Source organism: Wyeomyia smithii, chromosome 2, assembly GCF_029784165.1.
Source record: "Wyeomyia smithii strain HCP4-BCI-WySm-NY-G18 chromosome 2, ASM2978416v1, whole genome shotgun sequence".
NCBI classification, from domain to species: Eukaryota; Metazoa; Arthropoda; class Insecta; order Diptera; family Culicidae; genus Wyeomyia; species Wyeomyia smithii.
The window spans coordinates 123554119-123581456 of record NC_073695.1 but is presented as its reverse complement, the minus strand read 5'-3'; the positions used below and the strand labels follow the sequence as shown (position 1 = coordinate 123581456).

General features: G+C 37.9%; 1 protein-coding gene across 1 annotated transcript in view; it reads left to right on the top strand.

Annotated features, from left to right (window-relative positions):
• The first annotated feature begins 1020 nt into the window (after positions 1–1020).
• LOC129725800 (uncharacterized) overlaps positions 1021–27338 on the top strand; it is a 181548-nt gene continuing 155230 nt past the window's right edge. The window contains exons 1-3 of the mRNA XM_055682025.1: positions 1021–1896; positions 2109–2472; positions 12717–13018. The gene's annotated coding sequence lies outside the window, so the exon portion shown is untranslated. The remainder of the gene's footprint in view (positions 1897–2108; positions 2473–12716; positions 13019–27338) is intronic.

Sequence of the window (27338 nt, the reverse complement as noted above, 5' to 3'; positions counted from 1 at the left end):
TCATTATTATTTGATCGTGTGTCGCATATTTTCGACTTAAATGTTCCAAGGAGTAGGTTGAGACAACAATTTTTAGTATTGTTTAAATTTTTAGTATTTAAGCCTTGTTTTTCCAGTAGAGAATATTAAAACCATTCAAATAAAATCGAAAGCATTCAAATCGATTAAACCGTTGCAAAGAAAATCAATTAAGTTGATTTGCTCTGACACTTTCGACCTAAGTCTTATACTTTTCGGAAAGCGTAACAGAAAGGGTAATACAGTTATTATCTAAGCTAGAAAAGCTAAATTATTTTACTCATATTATTTAATTATTACAATTAATCAAACGTATGAAAAATAGGTAATGTATGAAATGAGCGATTCATATTTCCGAAGAGCCCTTGTGTCGTGTCGAATAAATGTTGGGTGAAGAAAAAAAAGTTTGCATGGCTCGGGACATGAGAAATATTTGAAACAACCCATCGAGACAACCGAAGGACTATTCAATAATTATTTCTCTATGCGCCATTCTCATATCGTATTTTGCAGTCATTTATAATTTTTCTCAGGTACAGGTTGTTAACTCTCCTTCTCATTGGTTTTAGTCTTTGAAAGTAGTAGTGTTGAAGTTGATTTTCTTTCCACAGGTTTGTTAAACAGCTGCCTTTTGTTGATTATTGAAATGGTAGTTTTTTTTTCGCTTATGTTCATTGTGCAAATTTGAGAACTACCAAAGTTATGAACGATAGTATATCGAAGAACACTCCAACATAGCTAAAATGACTCCACTGAATCCTGCTGTACCGCTGCTCAGAATGCGAGTCTTTTTTGACATCGCTTGCTTCTAACAAGCTGCAGGTGGAAAAACATTTGTTTGAAGACGTACCAAACGATGGATATGACAAATTTTCCTCTCTGCAGCTCTCTTGCACTCTCTCAGTACAATTGTTGGTACGATAGTAACTTGGATTTTCTTTTTGCTCTACTGCACACAGCTGGTTGGCGGTCGTGCAATCGTTACGTTACATTTTCCGATTTTCATTTCCCACCAGTTGGGATTGAAACGCGACGCCGTGCGAACGTTTATTTGCGACACATTCTGGCCGAGAAGTGAAATACCGAATTTCTGCGATCCTAAATATTTAATTTGAGCTTTATTTAATTTTCAACGTGGTTCTTTTGTTAGATGCTTAGATTTGTATTATCAAAAGAGTAGTTGAAAGCAGGGTTCAATGTTAAAAATAGTGCGCACAGATTCGATGATTAATTAGGCAGATACGGATGAATATCGACAGAACGGTGCAATAGTGAAACCCAATGAAGAGTAATGTTCCGAATCAGACGCCCTGGGGTGTTGATGCATAGGTCGAATTTTAATAAGTTATTAAAATACGTTTATTTTTAATACCATAGCACTAGGTGTTTGACCAACTCGAGAAAGTGAGAACGGTGGAAGCTATGTACCCAGATTGAAAACGTGACTGATGTGTATCTTTGGGGAATACCATTAAGATGTGTAGCATGCAAATAAAATATAGCTGATTTCCCATGAAAAAATATTCCAATCGTATCGTGTAATAAATAATATGAAAAAAGCTCAAAGGCAATTGTTTCGCGCTGTTTAGATACAATCAAATTTTGTATCCACACTAATGTAGGAACAGCTCAGAGTGTGATGATGAAGAAATTGGCGCAATTCAAGCTCATTAGATCTTTTTTTTTTAAATTTAATGCTATTTCGAGTGGCAAACTAGTGCACGTCATCATGTCGAGTATTCACATCTCACAAAAAAATCCTTGATAGTATCCCAAAAAATAATCCCACTTTGCTTTGATGCACGGATGCAACAAACACTGAAGAAAAAACATCGTATTGTCAATACTTAAAAACACTTGTTATCGCAAGATGAAAAGGTAAATCTAATTATACATTTTTCTATTGCCACGGTCACCCAAGTGATGCGTGTATACGACAGAAAGCGTGACTTGTAATGGTGTTTCGACCCGCCAACTTGTTCCGCTTTCATCGTGATGTCAATGTAGAAAAGATGCTAATAAGAATTTGGGAAATATTTGAAACCTTTTATTTTTATTTTATTTAGTAAATACTTTTTTTGATATGCCAGTTACTCGATACTAGTGCGTACCTGTTGTAGTAAGTGAATGATGCAAAAAAATATTGACTCTTTATTATTAGCGTGAGAAATTCTCAAGCCTCACATGACCATTTCTCCCAGTTTAAAAATTGTACACCTTTTGGATTGCCCTACGACGACAGTGGCAGGTTTAGTGTTTTATACGTTGTGGACACATGCGAATAAATTGCAAATTTCATAAAATATAGGAAGTGATGAATAATATACGCGGAAAGTGTGCATGGGCGAAAGGAAAACGCGAGTTATTAGTGGGATGGATATGCGATCTGTTTGTGACGCCATAGGACGCAGATGCTGACATGGTTTTCTAGCACTGAAATGTGACTTTTACAAGGTAATTTTTAGGACGTCACCTGCACGAAGTGAGAAATAAGATCATTTGCTTGTTGTGTATTCTATTCTACCTAAAAACGGCGTGGTTTAGCGTGGTGGCACAGTTTTCCTAACTGTATATGGAAAATTTTAATTTTCGTGATACTCTCCGAATGCATCAAAATGTTTTGGTTAATTTCGAGCTGTCGAATGCTTTTTTTATTCAAGCATTCTAAATCGTGTACATTTTTCCTGTGTTGATTTTTTTTATTAGAAACTGTTTATTATGCCCATACGTATAATTTTGTGTTTGGTATGTGTATTCAATGTGTATTCAATGAGAAAACATATCTTGATATAGTAGTAAAGGCGTGAGTCACTGATTAATAGATTAGAGGAACTACTATTAATTGATACTGCATAATGAATAATATAAATATTTAGTAGTATTAAGTGGTCCTATTTGAATGAGTTTTTTAACCGTTGACTGATGTTATTCGTATTTGTCGGTTGACCGTAAGAATTTCTAATTGTTTTTATGTACAGTGAAAAATCTTTCAAAATTGTTTGAGTATACGGTGTCGCATTTCTGATTTTTGACCTGATATGTTCAAAATAACCTATCTTCAATATTTGTTGGTTTTATTTGCAGCCAATAAATTAATGATTAGTGATTGAATAAAAACTAATATGTTGTTATTGATATATATGTTTCATGACAACTATAGTTATTTTTGCTTCCGTTTTTTTTTTATTATCAAAAAGCAGGGTGAAGGGTCTTGATCCTCCCCCTCCTTTCTCTAACTTTCTTTTGGCACAAATTTTATGGGTGTATGAGAATCCCAGAAATGCAAAAAAACTTCCACTTTCCAGAGTAGGGTTCTTTTTTAACCAATCAGAGTTTTCCAATTTAACGAATCTAATGGTGGAAAATGATTTGTTTATGTTTTGTTAAATGCTCAACAGTGAGTTATCATGGCAACCATAAAAAAGGACAAGTTAGGGTCCTGGGTGGAGTCGCTTCCCGGGCGTCGGTGATTGGCACAACAACAGTGGCGGAACTAGACCGACGGAAAATAAGCGAGAATAAAAAAAAAATTAAAAGAGAAAAATGTGGATTTCCTTTTTATGCCGGAATTTTTAAGTTAGATTTTCCGGCTAACTTGTAATACAGTGCAGCAAAACTATTTCACTTCATAGGATTCACGTAGTCGGCATACGTGTAAGCTTCACGTATATAAAAACAAGCGGAATTTCAAAAAAAAACGAGAACACAAAAAGCAGTTGAAGGTTCACACATATGAGTCTATAGGAAAGATTGAGGAAAATAAATGATCGTAAGGTAGGCCCTTGGGCTGAGTCGCCTTTCCGAGGTGGCGGTTGTTGGTACAAATAAGTGGTGGAAATGGGGTACTCAGCAATATTTGAAGGCAGAAATGCAGTCGTTGTCAATCTGCTTAAAGAGCTTATCTTGGAAATAATTAAGAATAGGATATCTAACTTAGATGCATCCTCAACTATCTATCTGCAAATATAATGGATATTACAAAACCACATGCAAGTTTACACGAAAGCATATTTTTTGATTTTGGCGATAGATTTTTTTCTATCTAGTCCACCATAAACACCATGCGTCTCCATTATAAAAACTACTATAATGCAAAAATATCAAACGTTAGGGTCTCCTGGGTCTTGAACCTTCCGTTACTTAAAATATGGTTTTAATTATGATGCAGCATTGCAGAACAATTATAGCGATTTTGAGTATGATCGAAGCATCGGAGAATCGGAGCAAATTCGGATAGGTCTTTTTTACACGGAATAGCAAAAAATTAATTTTGCAGAAGACATTCAGGTGCCAAAATGTCTCTAAATATGTTGTAGTAGTTCCAAGTTGAGTATGTCGAATTAAATGCTGAAAATCGTTTTTTTTTTCTTGCCAACACTACCAGTTTACCGGTGTCAACCAGATTTCGATCAAAAGTATTTGCAGCATATTGCCGTATCGAATTATTGCACTCAGATGAATTTTTAAAATTTTGAATCATATACTCATATTGGACGGTATTTGACCATGGAGTTGATTTTCGGCTTCTGAGCCTGATTCCGACTCCGGATGATATTTGATCACTTAAGGTTGCTTTCTGAAACAGGAAGTTGCCATCTTGGATTTCAAAATGTGATGTAAACATGAATTTCGGTCTTCGTGTATCATCCCGGTTCGAGAATTCTCATATTTGGAATTGGCCATTTCAAGCTATATTTGATAAACCGGAAATAGCCATCCTGGATTTTTAAATGGTGTCCAGGGTCAAATTTTGGGCTTTTGGTCATCAATCTGGTTAACCATATCGAATGTTATTTGGTCTGTAATCGAGAAATCGAAGGTCATCAGAAAGGGCGGATCTCACCGCTAGGTGGATTTATCTGTATTATGAACTTTGATAGTGAATTAGGTGCTCACATAAGGAACAATTAATTAAAAATAAAACTGCAAATAACATTTTGTTGTAATAGTTTAATTTAGTTGGTAAAACAATGTTGAAGCTGATTGGATTAGTATCCCTCGATTGGGAACTTCAATTGATTACTGTTAAAATTTGTTTGTATTTCACCTTACACACTTCGAGCATTTCGTCTCAATACATAAGAGGCTCCATAAGCTGCTTAAAATAGGTTCCCTATTTTATCCAACGGTAAATAAGTTTGCTATGATCTCTGAAATTGTCCGAAAAACAAAAAAGAGGAAATGGTGAAAAGATTATTCATTGTCTATACAGTTAACACCGTACATTATTACTTATTCAGTTACAACATTGACCCTGCAGCCTTGTGTTCGTGTTACCTGATCGAACACCTAACGTTTCAGCATCAAGTGGAAGCACGAGTGCGATGGAGCACAATATGCGTTCTAGCAATGCTTTTTGATTTGGTCTTCAACGATTTTTGATTTGGTTGAAACTTTGCACAGATGTTCCTATGGGCTAATTTTGTGCTATTAGTATTTTAATAAGCTCGGTTACATAGGGATGTAAAATTAAAATCTAAAAACGGAAAAAGTGAGATCCATCCAATTTCAAATGCTTATAAATCGGTTAGTTTAGGTTAGTTAGAATTGATTGTAAAATCTTCTAAGAATCCTCCCAAATGCAGAAAATTGTGATTTTATTATTCGAACTATTGTACTATTGATTGCTTAACAATTAAGCCTAGTCAAAAGGCAAAATTCGACCTTTGATTGGTCGCTTGATGCTTACTTTCCCAAGCACGACAGAATTGTAGACCTAATAAATCTGGAATGTACTATTTGGCCTAATTTTGGGGTTAAGGTCCCTCTAAAAAGAAATCAATCAATCAATCAATCCAAACTAGTAACATTAGTTCTGAACGATGAATATGATGGTCCTTACTTAGCAGAAGCAGCGGCAGTGGCGCGGGTATCAGGAGCGATACTAGCAGGGCTAGCCGGTGCGACAGATGAGAAGAACCGTGCCAGGAGCCGCATGCTCACTGTGGCTACACGTCAGAACAGAGAGAGAGGGGGCAAGAGCTGCCGAAAATAGAACCCACCGTCGGAAGAAGCGCGAGTACGAGGAACAGGTGCTCGCCAGCGCAGATGACAGCTATGCTCAAAACGACATGCGGAGATTCTATAGGACTATCAACAGAGTCAGAAGCAGGAATGTGTAATGACAAGGACGCAACCTGCTTACTGATGAACCGACCGTGCAGCCAGGTGTAAGGAGCATTTTCAGGTGCTATAAAACGGTGAGGAGCTGGATGAGTAGAGCAGGAACAGGATGACGATTATGAGTGACGAACAAGTTGTGGCGCCACCAACAAAGAAGGAGGTGAAAAAGGCTATTAGTGCCGGCCGCTAGGAAGGACGGTATCCCGGTCGAACTTCTAAAAGCGGGAAGCGAGCGGCTGTACAATGCGATCCACCATATAATACTAAGGATCTGAGCGGATGAACAAATGCCGAACGGCTGGTTGGAAGGCCTCATATACCCTATTTATAAGAAGGGTCATCGATTGGATTGTGGCAACTATCGAGGTATAACGTTGCTCAACTCCGCATATAAAGTGTTCTTCCGTATCCTGTTCTTCAGATTGAGACCGTTAACGGAATCCTTTGTTGGCGAATACCAGGCTGGTTTTCGACAGCGGCGTTCCACGACGGATCAAATCTTCACCCTGCGGCAGATCCTCGATAAGTTCCGGGTGTACAACTCACCATATGTTTGTGGATTTCAGGGCGGCATACGACTCAGTGAAAAGAAATGAGCTGTGGTAGATCATGCTGGAACACGGCTTCCCTACGAAACTAATTAAGCTGAGTCGTATGACGCTGGAGGGATCGAAATCGTGCGTGCGGATAGCTGGTGCGACATCAGCCGCGTTCGTAACGTTGGATGGACTGAAGCAGGGGGATGCGCTCTCCAATTTACTGATCAACATCGCTCTTGAAGGTGGAGTACGAAGAGCAAACGTGGAAAGAAACGGTACGATCATCACGAAATCTCACATGCTTCTTGGTTTTGCGGACGACAACGATATCATCGGTATCAACCGTAAGGCCGTGGAGGAGGCCTTCGTACCTTTTAAGAGGGAAGCAGCGAGATTGGGACTTGTCATTAACTCTGCCAAAATGAAGTACATGGTAGCTGGCAGAAAGCGTGGGAGTCCCCGTGGTGTTGATTCTGAAGTGGAGATAGATGGGGAACGATTTGAAGTGGTTGACGAATTCGTTTATCTTGGAACGCTTGTGACATGTGACAACGATATGAGCCGTGAAGTAAAATGACGGGTTGCAGCTGCGAACAAGGCCTTCTACGGACTACGTAACCAGTAAGGTCCCGTAGTTTGCAAACTTGCACAAAACTAGCTTTATATAGGACGCTGATACTCCCGGTGGCCCTTTACGGACATGAAGCATGGACGCTGAAGAAAGCTTATCGACGAGTGCTAGGAGTTTTTGAGCGTAAAGTTCTGCGATCGATACTTGGCGGTAAACTGGAAGATGGAGTGTTGCGCAGACGCATGAATCACGAGTTGTACCAGCTATTCAAACATGCTGATATAGTGAAGGTAATACAGCTGGGTAGGCTTCAGTAGGCTGGACATGTAGCCAGGATGCATGACGAGAGAGTCGCCAAAACTATCTTCAGTAGAGAACCAGGAAGAGGCCGTCGACTCTGTGGTAGGCCTCGCACGCGGTGGATGTGCGCGGTGGAAGAAGATGCACGATCTGCTGGTGTACGAGGAGACTGGAGAACGGCTGCCCAAGACAAAAGAAGCTGGACATCTCTAATTCGTTCGGACCTAGACCGGAGAACGGTCCGTTAGCCAACAAAGTAAAGCAATTATCCATAAGCGTATTTAGGATTAAAAAAAAAGGTGTTCAAAGTTCAATTGGGCATTACAAAAATACATATCAAAATACCTCTCTGATTTTCTCACCACTCATCGTTTATAGTATTCTTCAAACGCTTACAGTAGTTTCAGCTGCCGAAACTTGCCTATTCAACCGCTATTTACGTTTTTTAGACGATGTTTCGACAGTTGAAAATGCACTCTGTTGTGAGAAATGGCATTCAAAAAACTTTGATGTATGATCTTGTCTCTATCAGAAGATACATCTGAGTGTGTATATATATTTTTGTAGTAATCAAATAAATATAATTCACAAAAAAAAAATCAAAAATATTTTTTTTTATTTTCGTTATAATTGCATTTGAGTCACTTTGGCAATTATTCAAGGTGAATTTAATATATAAACCTCATATTTCATTACTTTGAACAACTTTTACAGAAAAACGAACGGTTTCTGGTATTGGATTAGGAAGTTGGCGTTTGGGACACTTTTGCCATTCAGTGAATCTTATAATACTTTTATGCAATTAGTAGCTTAAAACATAATAGGCCCATTTCCCTATTAACATACACTCAACGCACTGTGCGCCGGCCACGTCGTTAGGTTAACTAAGGAGATTGTAAAGGAGGTTTCACAGTCGTTGTGGTCGGAGACCGAGTTTATCTCTACATCTCCACGACTGCGAAGGAAAGTTAGGGTATGGTCACCATGGTAAGTGACGAATCGCACAATTTTGCGTGTGAAGTTACTCATTACGAAGGCAAGCGAAAATATATATTGCGTAGCTGTTAAATTATTAGCGATATTCATCCTACTTCTGCGGCTGAACGCCAGCCCACTGCGCAAGTTGATCGAGAGAATCCCACGTTCGGCCTCTCCAAAGCCGCGGTCGCAAGTAGCACACAAAAAAAACGTCAAAAGTAGAAAAAACAAAATCCCCCTCGCTCGGCCGTTACTGTTTCAAAGTCTACTACGCACTGCACGCAGAATTTTTTTCTTGAATGGATTCATGACTACGACCAGAAACATAGATGTTTTGTGATATCGCCCGGGTGTTTGCTGTAATCTGCACTTTTATTATTAACAATGTCACTATTGAGAGTGATACTAGATTATTATAATTCTTGTGATTATTATAAATCGTGCTTGTGTGTATGCCTTTCCTTTTTGCGTTTCTATTCCGAGCCTCGTTGCCTCCGGCCAATATTATCCCTCAACTACAATTCCCTGAAGAGATTTCAGCTGAATGGCCCTCTAACCAGTTTTATTGTGAAAGAGATTTATATTTGTCACGGGGCATTCGTCGAGGTTTCGTACAATTTAACGTGAAGGAAGGGTTAATGGGGAGCCTGAGAATAAAACCATACTTAAGTCCGTTGACTTCGAATGGCCTCAATTCTACTAAGATTCGAACCCACGGTTCCCTGCTTATCGAAGCGGATTCTGTTACTTTGCGGCTACGAAGATCCCCTCACATAGATCCAGAATAAATAGATCGATACCCGATCAGAAAGGCAAAACAAAAATGTAACAGAAGCTGTTAGTTTGTTATGAGTAAAACCTTTCAGGCTGTGTTTTAAATTTGATCCCGTTAGGTGTTAAAATAACAGAAATTATAACAAAAATGATTCCACTAGTATCAAACCCACATCAAACTTTGCTACTAACGTATCAGCTTTCTAACAAAATAAGATAGCATATAGAACAGTATTATAACAACCATTGTTAGAAATAACAGGTTTTGATAGAGAGGAAAAATGTGTTAGACTTGTTTCAGGATTAAGTCATTTCAGGATTTATTATTATAACTCACTCAGATTCAATTTCGTTAACAAACGCATATATAAGAATATGAAATCGCATCAAAATTTGTTATTTGTATCTCGTGTTGATAAAATTTTGTAATTTTTTAGTTATGCTCCTCTGATCGGGTACCTATCCTTTTGATTCCCATTCCCATTTGATTGTTGGCACGGACGAGTAGCAACAGGAGCAGCGAAGACGTCTTGTGTTGCGCACAAAGCTCAGAAAAAAATGACACAAGCTCAATTGATGTCAAATATCAACGTAGTGAAACCATTCCTTTACATTATTGGCGCTTCCATTCTCACTTTATCAAAACTATAGTTCACTTGGTAAAAAAATGAAAGCGTATACGGATTGCGAGCGAACAATATCTTCTTTGTCAATTTACACTAGTACTTTTAATATGCTTTGAGATTTAGCAGACCGATGACAACTCGCAACACTTCGCTTTTCGCTCTCTGTTTCGCCACTACACCCCCTTAATATGACACTAAACGCGGATGGAACAAACTGGCTCTCAAGACAATGTATCAGAAATCCTTCGAACTTCATTCACTGGAAATCCGAACGACCAAATCACTTTTCCACTTATTTTCAACTGTGATCATCAATATTTCACATGCATTACAATCTGTTACCAAACCACTGACTTCTATAATCGAAAACACCGAAATTTATCATTAAAACGGCAGTCACTACTCTCCCGTAATACAAAAATACTTTTGTGGAAAAAAAACAAAGAATAAACTTTTATATTTTACGAACTAATTTCATTTTTGTCATATGACTTACATTTTAAGTTTTAGTAAAGCGGGCAATGTATGCAGTTCCCGTCTGGATGAGGGAAAAAATTTTCTAAGCCTAAAAGTCACACCTTCTATTCCCGTTCATTTTCGCATCCTCGCAAACTGCATACATTGCCCGCTTTACTAAAACTTTTATATATTAAGTATCAAAAAGTCCACTTTCAAAATCTGAATTTGTTTCTTCCATAACTACACAATGTAAACTTAATATTGATAGGTATAAAAGGAGTTAAAATTAAAAAATTTTTTTTTTCCAATTTTTTCGTACCTATATTTTCGTCGTTTTTCCAGAAACCAGAGGTCGCCGTTTGGGATTTCAAAATAGCACGTGTAGTCAATTTCTGGCCTCTGGATATCATGTTAGTTCTGGAAACATCCATATTGGGTGGTATTCGGCCATTTTAGGTTGTTGACTAGAAAAAAGGAGCGTAGAACTACAATAGAAATACAGTGCTTTTTCGATTTTATCAGGGTAAAAAATGATTTTACCGTGAATTTGGCGAAACCGTGAATTTGACGACCCCACAATAGTTCACTTCCAATGGCTAACGCCACACAAAATTTCGTGACACTTCAAAAAAACTTAAATTTAAACAAAACTAACATAATTCTTCTATAAACGTTCTTTAGCTTAGATTTCTGTATGACAAGCTTCTTTATTGAAATTTTGACAACTGAAAATTGCTCCCCGGGCCCCCGCAAGCTTGATTTCGGCCCTGATGGTAGCCCTATCTTTTAGAGCAGGGAGGTTTTCTAATGATGATGATGATGGTCCCGCCGACTGCTAAAGAATTTAATGGATATTTTAGATAAATTTTTAGATGATTTCCACTTCCACTGATTACGTTTCTAGTGCAAAAAGTTTGTCTTATTGCGTTTTTACGTCAGTTCAACATCCGTTCAGCTATCCAAACCACCTGATGATTGCGCGAAGTGGGTAAAATTTAAATATGATAGGAATACCATTATTCTCTATAGCTTGAGCGACGCGTAGAAACGCTCCTATTCATAAATTACACACTGAATCACTACGATGAATGTAGTCAATCCATGGGGAAATGCAAAATATTTTCATACATCTCACTCAGGAGGTTAGAAGTGGTCACTTGGTTCGTAAAACCGGAGGCTTTCCTTCTCAAGAGTTTTGCTATCAAAGACGTGCTTAATTTCACAATACCATTTCTGAATACTTTGGCATGCACGAAACATTCAAACGTTTCCTATTGTGTCCTTGAAAGTCGCAACTTTAATCTATTCTAACGAGCAGTATGCTCTTGAACTAGAATGTCAACGAGACTTGAAGGATTTCAGAGGGTGGTACTGAAGTAAAATGTTTGATAATTGCGTCTAAGCCAAAACCCCTACTGTGTGCTCCTTACAACAAGGTATGTGTTTTATCATTATTTACTGCAATCTGGTCTTTCTTGAAAAACAGCCTTTTAATAGAATTATACAAAATGGGATTCATTGGAATATGTTTATTTTTGAGCAAAAAAAAAAACATTTCCCTAAAAAATGTGTGATGAAATATAGATATAACCTGTATATTCGCGTGTTTATTTATTGACTGGCATCTCATATTTAGGATACTGAACTGAACTATTTCAATGAAGTTTTGTTATGTGGTTATCATAATAATAATATACAGCCTTATTTAATATACGGTATACCTCCTTTAGAAGTTGAAATCGATTTGAAACTTACCATCATCCTGTCCTAGCCACGCTTGTAACAGAGATTGCCTTAGCCTTTTTAATTATCATTGACATTCATCTCGAGTATGTATATTAGGTACCTGCATAGAAAAGCAGGCAGACTTCAAGAGCACACAAGTTAACCAGTATGTTAATTTGCGTTTCAGAAATAACCGCACTTTTCACAGACTTTCACATTCCCCATATTCTTATTGTCTGTGCTATTTTGGCACGTTTCAGAATGTTATTTTTGTTGGTTTATAGTTATTGTAGTGATCATGCTCGATTGTATCGGTTCCTAGTTCCGTACACATATTTTAATACGGGCATATTTGTTTTAACTTTAAACATCTATAATAACCGTTCATTTTCTTATCCAGTAATTCTCTTTTTTTCGACTAAGATAATTTATTTTGAAGTTAATTTAAAAATAATCTTGCGCGTAACAACGATGGAATAATAATTACGATTGGAATAATATTATTTCTGAATGTGGTAAATTTATTCAGATTATGTTCGTTTGCAATCAGCATATGGGCTGATTCGTTGACTTATGTCTATTTTATGTTTGTCCCTTTTTCAGGATCATTCAATCAATCGGATCAACTTGAAAAAAATCAGTGTAAATAATCATTTCACCTGAATGTCAGTGCATTCAATGCTGGTAGTGAGTCAAAGCGAATTTGCAAGGATCTGAAAACCTTGACATCGTGCGTGACAACGTTTAAAATATATGTGAAGGAAAGTTAAAAAAATCAGTTTAAGTTTGATACTGAAGATTTCTTAAAAAATAAATCTGGACACAGGAAATCAAATTTGGCTAGGAAATTGATTATTATACATGGTGTGGAAAATGTGTCAATGGAGGATAAACTGTAAAAAAAGGTAAGCAGAAAGGAAGTCGAGAGCGCATTGGAAACAGTACAGGCCCCTATTACAGTAAACGAGGTGAGCAAAATGTCGTATTAGCGAATGCGAGTGAAGCTTGGCTGGTGATAGCTATGTAACGATCGAATCGAGCAGTTTACTCAGACGTGCTACTCGTTTAAAATTCAGCCAACTCACCATCTGCAATACAAAAATTGATCAGGCGACTAACCCGCCGCTCGCCCCGACTTCTGTAATAGGAACCACAATTATACGCAAAAGTTGGATGGTGCGAAACCATATCTGTATTATGCGAAGTCAGCACAACTCTTGATTAAGTTTGAAACCAGTTCTACGAATGTGTATTGTTCATAACGCATTTGGTGCTCTAGCGCATTTTCGATATGTTAGACGGGTCCAAAGCATTACATTTATTGCGAATTTCTTTGTTTTACTGGGTTAGTTCGTTTAGACATATAACGCTGCGTCGCGAATAAAACCCGCGCACATTTTTTATTCTTCGAGTGAAGAAGACATTACCTCGACTCTAGAAAAGCAAACGGAAGCCTTTCAACCAGGCTTGTAAACGGTCACCATTTTCATTTGATCTCGCTTCCTTACCGTGCGTCACAGTCGGCTTTCGCTCGTAAATGTAAAACAACCAAATCATCGCCGCTCAGCTCACAGAAGGAAAAGGATAGTCAAACGACACTCGCGTGTCGAAGAGATGCGAGGAAAAGGATAGTCTAACGACACTCGCGTGTCGAAGAGATGCACACTGTCAATCGTTTAGCGATGTTATTTCGGCCTATTTCTGTCTACTTAGTTCATTTTTTTTTTTTTTTCTTCACATAACATTTATTTGACACGGCACAAATACAATTTAATGTTTAACGGCGCCAATTATATCTGATGACTTAAAAACTAAAGCAAATTTTTTATCCTCGCTGCCGACTACGAGCTGAAATTAAGTCTAACTTAAAACTAGCATGGGATTTCCAATCAGTGTTTTGTTGTTCAATGGTCGTCTGATAATCGTCGAATGGCATGTATGGATTCGTTCTGCTGAGCCACGATGTCGTGAGTTGGGACAGAGGCTCGTAGTCCTTGGGTCCTGGTTCTATTGTGCGGGGTCTGGTTGCTGGTTTTGTGCTTAAGGTTCAAACGTGTTCTTGTCGTTTTGTTGGGTGTAGACGGAGGGGAACGGGACTAGACTGGGGCGTGGATGGATTTCAGGAAAACGTATATAAGGGACATGTAGGATAGGTCACGGCTACTTAGTTCATTTATGTTGAGAAATATTATTACAAGATCGATGATATAAACAATTTCCAGAATACACGCACTCAGCATGCGTAATTCTCATTTCTAGAAAAAAATGTCAAAATACGTTTGAGGAAAATAACGTCGTGATGGCGATACTCATTTGACATGTTTGTTTAAGAATGTATTCAGACAGCGAGCCTTGGTAGCGTCAGAGGAAGAAGAAGACGATTATCGCAGTGAAAAATGGTTCTACCGTGACCATTTCGAAGCCTGCTTCCAACAACAACAAATACAAACTATCTCAGGCTCTGAATACTACAACATTCGCAAATAGGCTGAAATTCCGAGAATCGTACAACGTACAATGTTTGTAAATTCCGGACTAGTAGATATGGTCATGGAGCTGAATGAAATAGATTACCATACTAGCTACTAGGAAGAGAAATGCTCGGTTGAGTAATATCGACAAGAATTCCTAACCAAATCGGTCCCCCGCAAACAACAACTTTCATCACTTTCACAGCGAATCTACAAGAGCAGATTACTAGGTAGCTAGAGACCTGTTATGTAAACCCAGACTCAGAGCTATTCAAACGTTAGTGGCTCTGATGGTTTACTAATATGAAGAAAAGTCTAAATGATTAAACTGTACTGCTGTTAAACATTTTTGCTTCCAAGATTTTATTTTTTTTTACATTTTTTTAGATGTGCTAAAGTTGTCTTGAGCAGAAAATTTTCTCAGCTTTCAAATTTAATCAACAGATTTGCTCTAAATGATATAAGTTTGAAGTTAGAAACCACCTTAAGTGTTATGTGCTCGACTCGGTACCCGGGTACCTTTATGGGTTTCATAAGACAAAATTCCATATTTTACTGTAATCAAAAGTGATAAGACTTTGTGACATCTCAAAGCTCAGTTAAAGGTAACTTTTGATGATATTAGTTTTTTTGTAGTAACAGGAGTGGGTCAATGGAGGGGGAGATGATTTTTTTTTACCCCTTACATGCCCGGGTACCTGGATACCCACAAATCGAAATTTTTGTAACTTTGACAATTTTCATCCGATTTCGATAATTTAAGCACCAAAAGATACAGTAGCTTCTTTTCTTTGAAACCTGTGTCAACCTCCAGAAGAATTTTCTCATTGCAGGAAATCCGGTTTTTGGGGATAAAATCCGAACCTGAGGAATTTTATGAATAAAAGCAAAGCAAAGCCTTGGTGCTACATTCCGATTCGAAACTTGACCTTCTGTTCATTTACTCTGTTCATTTATACACAGACTTCACAGCCGACTTTTTAGTGTACAGGGCAATTGCGGGGCTAGCGCTACAATCCTACTGACACCAACAGTCTCTGCCGAGCCGAGACTCGAACCTACGACGACTGGCTTGTTAGGCCAGCATCGTACCGCGAGACCATCTGTGACATCAAGGAATTTTATGAATATTCGAATGAAATCTTACAATTATTGGTTATAGTATTGGGTGTTATGATGATATGCCCTCAAAATTGTTTATTCGGAAAAGATTCCTCCGGAGCTTCTAGTGACCATACAAACAATTAAATAATACAACGTTGCATCCAATATGGGTATTTTCAGAACCGGGATGATGTCTAGATATCGGAAAACGACCCTCGACACCATTTTGGATTCCAAAATGTCCTAATATGAGTAGTTTCGAAATCAAAACGATCTCCAGAGACCTGAAAACGACCACAGAGGCCATTTTTTAAATCCAAAATGGTGACCTCCGGTTTCTGGATGAGAAACAAAACTTGCCGAATGCCATCGAAAACGCCGAGAGACCGGAAATCAACTCTAGACGCCATTTTGAATTTCAAGATGGTGACTTCCGGTTTCCAGAAAACAGCCAAAATGACCAAATGTCAACAAATATGAATACGTTCGGAATCGGGATATCTCTAGGCATTATCTCGAATCCGGAAATACCCATATTCCGGATACCGGAAGTCTTCATTTTTAATTGAAAATTACTTATGTGGTCATTTCTAGGTCTCTGGATATCATCCCGATTCCGAAACTAGGAGGAGGAAACTTAGCTTAGCTTAGCTTAGCTTGACTGACTGCACATATCAAGGGTTGCACTCCGTGATTGATCCGAATCAGTAAAATTGTACAGTGAATCAACTGAATGGGGTTGGGAGTGACCGACCATTCTCATTGTACAAGTTTTAGTGACTCAATACTTTAAAGGATCAATAACGACGCCGGCCACGTCCTTGCAATCAGGTGGGAAGAGGTAAGGGATGTTAGTGTGACCCTTGCTATTTGGAGACCGTGTTTACCTCCGCATCTCCACAAAGGTCACAGGAAGGAGGTTTTTGTTAGTAGTTTTGTTAGTAGGGGAGGACTCGTTGGATCAGGATTCACTTTGATAAGTGATGCGATCATACACATAACTCCTATCCGTCTCTCTTTAGCTATTTTCGGTTTATTCTATAGTCAGCCGGCTGACTAGAGAAACATAATTAGCTTATTTATATTTGATACCGGTTTGAACCAAGAGACATTACCAATGCGTTTGGGGCCGCGCACAGATGTGCATGGTTTATTTCACAGATGTGCATGGTTTATTTTCTGAGCACAACATTGACCGAATTCTGAATATCAGAAACGCAGAAACGCACTTCGATAAACCCGGCTCTTTCAAAGGTATACTTTACGTAGCCATTAGATTATTCAAGATATTCATATACGAACGAAACCTACTCCGTTTGGCGACACGCCACGGTGAACAATCTCCGGCTAAACGGACAGCCCGAGACCGAGTTTATTTCTAAATCTCTACTACTGAGGCGGAAAGAAAGGTTTGTGTTATCATTTCTTAATGATATTTGACGGAATCGAACGACGCTGCGTGCGGAGATTCCGAAACTAGGAGGAGGAAACTAGGCTTTTAGTAAATTTTGACTGTTTTCCGGAAACTGGAAGTCACCATCAGAAACAAGATTTGATAATCTTTTTGGGTTTAAAAACTGCCTCTGTGTTCGTTTTCAGCTTGCTAAACATCGTTTTGATATCGAAACTACTCATATGAGAAGGTTTATAGTTCGATTTTAGTTGTTTTCCGGAAACCAGAAGTCACTGTCTTAAATTTCAAAACAGCGTCTGCAGTTGATTTCCGGGCTCTGGGTATCATCCCGATTCCGGAAATACCCATATTCGATGATATTCGACCAATTTTGGTTCTTTCGGAAGTCGCCATATTGATATTTAAAATATCCACAAAGGTCGTGTTCAGGTCTCTGGATATCATCCCTGTTCTGAAAGTATACATATGAGGTATCAATTTCAATTGTAATTGTACCAACAATATTGTCAAATATCCATGAAATTCCTAAGTTTTGGAACATATTCTCAGAAAACTGGATTTCCGAGGATGAGAAAATTTGAGAAATGAGAATAATACTCAGAGTTATTCAACTTTTAAGCTTAATGTTAGAGCGCATGCGTAGAAAAGCTTTTTCCATCAAATGTGGCCCTCTATCAGCCTCTGAAATACTCCTAACATGAAAGATTTTCGGTACTGCATGCTATAGAGCATCGCACGGTGTTGTCACGCATTTGAGTTTGACAGATAGTGATAACTTTGTTTACATTCTGGTGATGCAGTTTGGTTCTTAATTATAGTAGATCATTTCAATTGTGACCAGAAAATCCTTTAAATGTTGTGCGTGATGTACCAGTACACTAAGAACCATTTAAAATTGAGCAGCATTTCCACTACGCACACGATTGCTTCACCAGAAAAAAGCACCAAGTCCAAAACGTAAATAAAGTTATCATTAACTGTCAGAAATGTGAGATTAAAGGGACTCGGTGAGATGGTCTATATAATGTATTTTAACGATTACTAAATGTGTTAATAGTAGACAGCAGAACTAAGTGAACTTTACCTCTCAACCATATTAGTTTAATTGGCTAAATGGTTTAAGAGGTTATATTATATCTTTTTCAGGAAAATTCCGAAACTCTATAAATAAACAACATTAATACTATTGTTGTTGTTTCAAGTTACTGTGGTAACTAGACTGTGGACAATATAATTCTCGGTAATCATTACACGCAATTGTAACATTGGCAACAATTGTTGCATTTCATTTGACTACGAACCGATGAATTTGCTATACCTACATACAATATAAGAGCACAAATTTAAAACCCGCTGTGAGGTTCCGTTTCTTTATCGCATTGCGTGCCTCGATTTGTACACGACAGTATGCCATATTTCATGTATATGTGTATGTGTTAACTGCCTAAGGTACTTCGAAGTCAGCAGCGTTTGATGCATGAGAGAAAAGTTTCAATCTTGAAATCGCATTCATTAACTTAAAGCACAAGCAGCTCGATTCACTTCATGGTAAGTGTGCACCTTTTCTCTCGTTTTTAGGAAGCAGGTTACGTACTCTTAATCAAACTATAAAAATAAAAAAAAATTAAAATAAAAATATATTGTAGTGAAAATGTTTGAAAGTAGTGATTTTAATAATATTTGGATGTTTCCTCACAAAAAACGTCATTATTATTGTTCTTTTTGTAGATCAAATTAAACTCTTTAATTCGCTCTTCAATTCATTCTTTGACTATAACTCTTTCTGCTTTCTTTTTTGAGAAATTACAATTTTGTTCCAGAAAGTTTAGTGGAAATCTTGCATCAATGATTACCAGCTTTTTGTTCATGCAAATTCTCCACTAAATATAGGGCACGTAGAAAATTAGTGTCAAGGACACAAAGAAAGAACTACAAAGCGACTTTGAAGGTTTATTTTAAACTACAAAGACATCAATGTTAATCACGTTTTTTGCGAGAAAACATCAAAATATGATTGAAACAGCACAACTTTTGAACATTTTGGCTTCCAAAATATAATTTTAAATAGTTTTTGAATGTTTGTGAATATTTATATGGGTTCGCTACTATATGCATGTGCGTATAAATTTATTTTAAATTGCAGATTTCAAAGCTTGAAATCATTTTTCATATTCCATTGCTCTTTTAGCACAACTAACCTCTCGAATATTACGTCACATATTGCATATATAACAACAAGCGCATCGGGAAGTTGCTATTTGCGCTGCTGATTTCCCTATTTTGGCCGTTGCTATTTTGGATAGCGACTGATTTTCGAACTACTCGTTGCCACAGGCATAGCATGGTGGGGGCAGAGGGAGCGTTCCACCCCGGGTATCATCCTCAGAAGGATGACATCCATGAGAATAATTTTCACGCGTGTCACCTTCAAAAGAGTGACATCCGCCAGAATAATAAGATATCATGCGTGTCATTCTTAATCGATTGAATGGATTTGCTTTGTTGTCAATTGTAAACTAACGTAGCTACTGATTTTCATGATGTTATCAGACGATTTAAAAACTACCATAACCATATATTGGTATTAAATGGAATAAATGTTCTTTTATGTTGTGGTAATTTTTTTTCATTTAAAAATATAAATCCGAAATATAGGTTACAAAATAATTTTGACAAACTGGGGAGGAGGGGACACCTGAAATTTCTACCTCGGACGTCGCCCAGTAACGCTACGTTACTGGTCGTTTCCATTGAGTTTGCGTACCCAATAAAAACGATCGTTTGACAATTGATCCAATAGCAACGTGTAAGTTCGCTCTCATAATGGATGGTATTTAGCTTTTCTACAGTCAAATACACCTCAGAAACAAAGATAATATGGGTATTCATGTCGAGCTCGTAAACAAATACCCAGCCGTAAAAATACTCACCTCCATTGACGAGTAACGGAAGATACACAGTTTACGGCTGGGTATTCGTATACGAGCTCGATGTGAAGACCCCTAATAATATCAATAAGATCGTATATGATACGAAATTTGTATATTGGATATATGGTGCAGTTGCCTTGATGGATGCCAGAAATTATTATTTTGTGTAAATAAAAGGCGCATCAGTTATTTTTTCGTCTGAGATGTGATATGCTTTTTTATTTTTCTTATAATAATATTATATTTGACACGGCACGATACGTTCTGTGTTGAGGTGAACAAGATACATATGTGCTATTCTATTTTAACAAATACAAAATTTCGGATGACAAAGACCAGATCACACCGCTAGATGGGTTAGCTCGGTTTTTTGAAGATATCCGCACCATTATACACATAACATTAAATTTTTTAGGCATTATTGAAGCCTCCCAATCAGAAATTGTCTCTCTCTTTCTCTTTTCATTTATCACTTTCTCTCTCACTCTCTTTCTCTAACTCTCTCTCTCTCTCTCTCTCTCTCTCTCTCTCTCTTCCTCTTTCTCTCACTTTCTCTGTCTCTGTTTCTTTTTCTAATATTCCGCTAACTTTTCATGTGTATAAATAACATATATAAAATTCTCGGATATACTTGAACCAATGGGAATGCTTTTGGTCTAGTTTAAGAAGGTTTCATGACTTCGTAGTGTTCTGTTGAATGTCTTTGTGATCGGTATTTTCTTTGTAAGAAATACACAAATAGTGAAAACAGTTTAACTCATTCCTATATAAAAAAGGAAAAAAAAATAAGCCTATATATTTTGGACACATAATTAAACAAATCATGATCATTATTTCAAAACAAGTCAACGATTTCAATAAATGTTAATAAATGTTGATGAATGTTAATAAAATTTCAGTTACAAGCTTCAGCATTTTTCATTTTGTATGAATTCTGAATTGTTTTTTTTTAGCAAATCTATTTATATAAAAGACAAGTTTTGTATGTAATGTTTCAGCATAAGAGCAAGAGTTGCTTGAAGGTCTGAACTGATTTCCACCAAACTTGACATACGTGTTCTTTGTACGAAAATTTGACCCAAACAAAATATTGTAAAAAGGAAGGGGTAACCCCAGAAGATGAATAGGATCCTAATTGTTAAGAAGAAAACAGATTTTTCATAATTCGATTGTTTAGAGGTTGAAAGCTGATATCCAGAGGAATATGATGTTCAGTTTCGGTGACGAAGCAGCCTACGACTGAAAGCCACCTTAACAAAGCAACAAAAAAAAGTTCGACGCTATATTCGAATTAAAGATATTGAAACGCTTGATCAAATCGAGGAAACTATTCAAAACCTTTGAATATTTCATTTTCCGGAACCAGGATGACCGGGAATCGATGTTCGGCGACCTTTGCAATTCAATTTGGCTACTTCCGGTTTCAGGAAATCCGTGAAAATCGATCACGTATTCCCCAAAACGGCTTTTTTTAACTGTATGCCGCTTAGCGACCAATGTGTAATGATGTCTGGAAAGCTGGTAAAATCGAGGAAAAGGCTTAAGTACTTCTCAATGTTGGTACTTCTGAAACTGACAAGGCACCAAAAAACAGTAAATTGATGTTTTTGATGCCATTTTGAAATCCAATTCGTAACTTCTGGACACTGTAAAGCAATATAATATACTTTCCAATATTGGTTTTAAAAAATTGAAATTAAATCAAAAACAACGACCGTGCAAAATAAGACCTTCCAAAATCTATTTATATAAAAGTGGAAGTGTATTTGAACTAACACCAATCTCTACCAAACTCAGCACAGGCACTTCTTGACATAACAGAATGGTTGTAAAATGGTAAATCAGATATTGGGTCTGCTTGGCAAAATGATCTTCTTAGAATTCGGTTCAACATTATTAATTCAATAGTAACATAGGATGTTCATTTTCACAATCAATCAGTCCTCAGTAACTTCTAAGCTACCATAACAACAAAGGCCAATATTAAGTCCCGCGCAAGATCGGGTACTCAGCTAGTTTATGATAAAAATTTAAAATATAGCAACGCATGAGCTTTTGGCAATAGCTATCAACTTCTTGTGGTTTTTTCTTTTGACGATAGCTATCAACTTCTTGTTTGTTTATTATCTTTCTTGTTTTTATTTTTATATAATAATCCATCATTTTACCCACACCTAAAATTCTAGCATTATTAGCTAAGTTTGTGTCTTGAACGATAGCATATAAGAATGTGCCACATTAGTAAACAAAAAAAATGTTCGAGAAAAATCTGAGCGCTTTTGTGAATTTTAAACTTGATCGATAATAAAGCTAAATCTTATTTAAAATTTTATCTCACACGTTTTATACGTTGCTTACCAACTTGAATGCCGCAGCAATAATGCTAAATTGACCAAACGTGCCAAAACTATCACGTTTGGTGGCTTGGTACTCTTACCACACAGAAAGTCTAAAGAAGCCAATCAAATTTTACAACAGATTTTACATGCAATTATATAGATGACTCTATGTCAATCTAATTCCTTGTTGTCGTGCAAAATAAACTAGGTGGGGAAAATTGTAATCCCTTAAACATGATTATTCCATTAGCTCTCTGCGCTTTACGCAATATGGTTTCTTCGCCTTGTTAAATGACATCAGCAGTTGTCGACTCCTAGTAAAACTAGATTTTTCCTTATTTTTGGTTAGTGATATTTGTATTAATACTCAAAACTCAAACAGCGGGCCATACATATAAATATAACACCAAATAATTTTTGACAAAAGAAATAAAATACCTAAAGTACCTGCTCTATACAGCGTTTGAAATGCTATAATGGTAGGGATGAGTTGAGTAATTGATACTTATTCATCTAGCCAACAACTTTCGAGAACCGACCAATTGACCGAGAAAGGGAAAAGCGATCCCGGCATAGATGAAATTTTCAGTGTCCCATTTCCAATTAGGAAATTAATCTCAATGGTAATAAGTACAGGCCAGGAGATTACAGGTGTACGAAATCAATATGATGGCCCACTTCCGACCAAACACAACGAATTATTTTAGTCAATCACGTTGGGGTAACTTCGTGCGTGTCTAACATGTGTTATTGGTACGCTCTATCTTCCTCATCACAACTCAATCTTATCAAAGAAAACCCTTCTGTAACCTGTAGTAAAAAATCAATAACTTCACTTCGCAAGATCCATTTGTTCGTAAGTGGGCGTGTGAAGAGGATGGGCTACCCAATCTAAAAAAACATTTTACTTTTCTCACTGAGGAAGAGTTTAACTATATTTACTACACGTAAGACTGACACATTCCGTTGTTTTATAAATTCGAATGTGTATCGATTCAACAATTACTATTCGGAAATCACTTCGGCTTGACTGTGAAAATAGAGTTATTGGATATTTTTATATTCAACGCCATAGATGTCTGAAGGTTCAAGATTTTTCATGCACTCAACAAATAATTGCAGAACTGATTTGTAAACCCGGGTCAGGGGTGGAGTACCTCCAGAAAATAGAATGTTTCTATATTTTGATTGCGAAGATAGAAATCTCAACCTTTTCGAAATATAATCTCTGTCTTAAATGGCCAACATTTTCTTTTCTGTTTTTTTGCATCAGTATGAGTAAATTTTGTTGTCTTCAACTTCGCTCAAAATGGTAATTTTATAATAAAGGCCCGTACAAAAGTGCCACATGAACCAATCAACTCAGTTTCAAAAACTGATCAAATGTCTGTCAGGCTGTAAAAATAGAAACAAAATTTAGCAGCAGATTTGAACATTTTAGTTTAGCTCGAGCAGAGCTATAGCCTAGTTTATCTCTAGGTTAGAAGCATCAGTTTTTGGTATATTAGTATTTGTTTGGTTATTTTGAAAAAAAGAAGGTTCAACGTTACTCGAAACAATAATTACGAATTAAAGCGAGTGATTACGAAATCATTATTCAAGAAATCAATTTTACCTGCACCATCCTGCATAGTTTAAGTGATTTGTGAGGTCTTTGATAGACAATGACTTTATTTTAACTTGTCTATCACATATTGGATTTCATCAATGACATAGGGCATTACCTAAAACCACAAACCTGTTTCTAGAATGGTATTCTCGAAAAAGGAATATTAAAGTCGTAGCTTGCCGATAAGCCATGCAACGCAGAAACCGTGTTGCACTTTATTTGTTACTTACCTTTTCATATAGTCCCAAGCCATGGTGTGCCTTTGCTGTACGTAAGAGTCGTCTCCACTTCACTCCGTCCATGGCTGTAGTCTGCCAGCTCTGGAGTCAGAGTAAGGTCCGTAGGTTATTTTTCACCTGGTTGTTCGACGTTGCCCGCTGTGCTGGGGCCTCTCCGTCCCGTTTCTGGCAGATTGGCTTCGAGAACCAATCTGTCGTCCGACATTCTTACAATATTTCCAGCCCAGCGCAACCTGCAATGTGGAGGATAAATGGCTCCCCATGCAGCTCCTGCAGTTCGTGTTTTATTCGCCTTCTCCACGTTCCGTTTTTCATCTGCAATCCACCAAAGATGGTACGCAACACCTTCCTCTTGCAGACCGCAAGAGCGCGTTGGTTCTCCGAAAGTATAATCCATGTCTTATGGCCGTAGGGAACTCCCGGTCTGAACAGTGTCCTGTAGATGGTTCTTGGTGCAGCGGGTAATTCTACACGATCGGAGCGTTTTTCGTAGACCAAAGTACGCGCAATTTCGCGGTGAATTTCTCGGCTTGTATCGTTGTCGGCAGTTACCAGTGAGCTCTTAAACCTCTTTCTTTTGTGCACTTCGTCTTCGATGCATTGATGACTAGTCCAAACCATTTTACTTCGGCCTTTAGTCCGATGTACGTATCCAACCCACATTGTCGATATATTTGGCAAAACCAAACTGTTGAACCGACTTTTGGAATTTGGAATTTTGTGCCACTCGTGGTAAACAAAACAACAACAGTAAACAGTAGTCATTAGAGACCGTGCCTTAAACCTCTTGAAGTTTCGAAGGGGAGCTTGGGAGCACTTCGCTTTGACCAATCCGGCACTCGTTATTCCTCCCAAATCTCGTCGATGACGCGGGGCACGGCTCTAGCCAGTGTTTCTTCACCGTATTTCAACAGCTCGCTGGGAAGTTGTTGCATTACAACAGCTTTATTATTTTTCAGCCAGCCAATCTCCTTCATCTCTAGGGGATCAGGGGCTGGAATACTGTTGTCTTCTACTCGTGCATCAAGATCAATCACCATACCGTCCTTGTGCTCTACTGCATCGCTGTTCAGATGCTCATCGAAATTCATCTTTCAATCACCTCACACTCGTTCAGCTTCTCGAAGAACTTCGAGTGTCTTTAGCTAGGTATTACTTTGCCATCGCTACGCGATCTCGGTCCTCTTGTTGGCGCTTCCCTTGAATTTTGGCTGTTCCATGCTCGTCGGTATCGTACTCACTCTCGTACGGTGCTGCAGCATTTTGGCCCGTGATACATTCTTCTCCTCGACTATCCTATTTGCATTGCGCCGTCAAATCAGTTAACTATTTGAGTGGCAATCCTTATACCTAATAGCGCTACAGTAGTGCTTCCTATGGCGGATAGAATGCTTCTCTAGCCATCTTCAAGAGTAGCTGCACCAAACTGCTTTTCCGAGGGTAGCGTTGTCTCCAACTCTAGCAGTGGTCCGAATTTATATTCGCTCTGTGATAGGTACGAATGTTGTTGACGTCGAAGAAGAACCTGCCATCGATTGAAACGTGGTTGATTTGATTCTATGTCTTTTGATCGGATATCTCCAGATGATTTTGTGGTTATCATTAGACACGGCGGCGTATCGGGCTATCTGGCCTAATTACCGGGCTGTACATTACCTCCCGTCCTACCTGAAATTCATGCCCTTTCCCAACGTCGATTTTCACGTCTCGTCGCGGGAATTCATTGTAGAACTGCTTCAGCTGCGCAAAAAACGCTTCCTTTCGTCGTCGGATCTTCCTTCATGTGGCAAAGTGTGATGCCGTAGTTGAAGAGCCGACCCCCTATCCTCAACTTGCACATCCTCACGTTGATTTCCAACTCGCTGGTGATGCCACAACTCTGGTAGTAAGTAGCCGCCCGGTGCCTGCTGTTTCATACCTTCTATCCTTTTCAACAAAGTTTGCAATGCTACGACTTCGAAGCTGCGTGTATCGTAGATTATCATTTGCATTGCTTGCAGTTTTATGTCTCAAGTTTCGAATTCCAATTAAAAACTAGGTGGGGAGGGGCCCAGGGTAGATATTTTCGTGAGGCCCTCTATTCTTAAAAAGAAATAGAGATAAGAGCAAATTTTGAATTTTGAAATGACTGAACGCTTCGCTGGAAGGTGACGAGCAACAAAAAGGACGTCACTCTGTCTCCACGTCTGACCCTGTACTAAGGGGGGCCTTGTGTCGAAAGACCCGGGGCATTTGCCCCTTTCGCCCCTCTTAAATCCGGGCCTGAATAAATCAATGCACATTCTTTTGAAAACCATATTTATATTATTTATATTTATATTATTTAAATTATGCTGATATTTATATTTAATTTAGTTTCGTTTGTAGTATTGAAAATAGTATTATAGGGTTGTGGTAAATTTGCTGCAAGTCAATATGATAGTGATTAAATCCTTTATGAGAGGAACATGAACTCTTCGTTTAGGTGGATTCAGGGGTTTTTCATTTATTCTATTTATTGTACAGTACATGTACATACGTATTGTATAACCGGATTTTATGTTTAGTCATGAGTTATGAGAAAAAAACTTTTGTAAAGGCCTCCATTTACAAAAGTTCTTTTCTCATAACTCATGACTAAACATAAAAAAACATGACACCTATGCAAATGTTAATGTCACGAATCGTGTCTGCAATATGCTTTGGTTGCCAATACAAATCTATGGAAAAAAAATCACAGGAAGGTTGTATGCAAAGCCACGACCGCAAGGTTGAAGTAGAATACTTTTACAAGAAAGATAACCCGGCTGCTTGCGTGTCAGTCATTTTTTCTAGTAAATAAACGTAGACCGTTCATTGGCAGTATTGTAATATCTTGTTGTTTGATATTTTGAATGAAGTTCATTGAATATTTTTAAATTTTGTGCAAATGAGAAGTTGAAGTGCTGCTGAATTGTAATATGCACATTCAATACGACATCATTAAACGGGAACGGAACAAAGGCTACGGTTATGCAGAACGCGAATGCCGGCGCGATGCGATTCGCCTTACCGTGGTGAAATGTACAGCTCTTTTTAAGGCAAAGTAGAGCTATACATTTCAACACATTTTGTCTTGCCGAATCGCAGCGCGCCGTTAT